The following is a 1,560-nucleotide window of genomic DNA, read 5'->3' on the forward strand; positions in this document are numbered from 1 at the left end:
ATATATATATATATATATGTATATATATATAAATATGCACGCGTGCCTCTGTGTTGTATGTTTTGCTCTTTCTGCCCTCTTTCATCATCTGTCAATCTCTCCCTCACTCACACCACCTTGTGCACAGACATTTTATTCTCATCCTTGTCTCCTCATTCTGACTCACCTTAATTTTTTTTGTGCGTATGCATTTGTGTTTGAGTGTGTGTGTGTGTGTGTGTGTGTGATTGTGGGTATGCGTGGGTTTATCTCCCTGTTAAACACGCTTAAACAGACACTCGCGCAGGGGTGCAAATCTTAACGTGTCATATACATCGCATTCTCTTTAAAAATATACTCATGTACTTACATTTCATACTCACTACAAAACCACATATACATACTTACAATTACATGTGTATATACATGTATGTATGTATGTATGTATTAACGTTTGTAGATGTATGCATGAATATGTGTGTGTGTGTGTGTGTGTGTGTGTGTAAGTATATGTAAATGTGAGTTTTTTAAGTATATATACATATGTGTGTGCGTACGTATATATATGTATGTTTATCACTTCACAATCCTATATATATCCACACACAAGCGTGTATGCATTCCTAGATATACACGTATATACATAAATTTATACTGTACTATATATGGACGTATATAAATATATGTGTGTATCTTATCTTTTGTGTGTGTTTGCTTATGTACATTTATGTACATGTACACACACACACACATATATATATATATATATATATATATATATATATATATATGTACTCAAATGAAACAAGTATTTATCAATGTACACTTGTAACTATGTCTATATAGCAATTGACCAGGAGATTAATATATTTATCAATCAACACCGTCGGCATGATACTTCTGACAGCAATATTCACACTGTCCTTCACCTTTCTCCAAATATCCTGTTCTCCCTTTCTCCATCTTTTTCCTTCTTCTCTTTCTATCTTTCGCTGTCCTTTGTGTTTCATTTTGTTCCGTTATATTTGTGTTTTATTCGTTTATTGTTCAGCCCATTCTTTATCAAAACTACTCTCTTACGTTCTACATGTCGCTCAGTAAATCACTTCAATAAATTGCCTTTGTATCCGGGAACCTTCCAAAAACACTTGCAACATCACTTTGACCATAGGTTTTAGAAAACTACATACTCAAGGGATAGAGCTAGCAAACAGTATGACAAAAACCAGCATAAAAAAAAACCTTAGAAAACACCATCGGAAAATGAAAAAAAAGAAATGGAAAAATATATAACAGATAAAAAGCTATAGCCGTCGTTTATAGGCAGTCAATCTCCTCCTGTGTACTCTAACGAAGAATGTATTCAAACCTTTCGTATAGTCAGACATAGAAATGTTTTGTTTGATAGGTTTGTGACACAAACACCATTACATCCAACAATGTGCAATATATCTGTCTTTATTGATGTCGTTTCACTCCACGATATATGGTGGGCTGGTTTGTAAGATATCAACACCTCTGCGCAATTTTCACGCACAAAAACACATATATGTGTGTATATATATATATATATATATATAT

The sequence above is a fragment of the Octopus bimaculoides genome, chromosome 17, assembly GCF_001194135.2.
Source record: "Octopus bimaculoides isolate UCB-OBI-ISO-001 chromosome 17, ASM119413v2, whole genome shotgun sequence".
Taxonomy (NCBI): domain Eukaryota; kingdom Metazoa; phylum Mollusca; class Cephalopoda; order Octopoda; family Octopodidae; genus Octopus; species Octopus bimaculoides.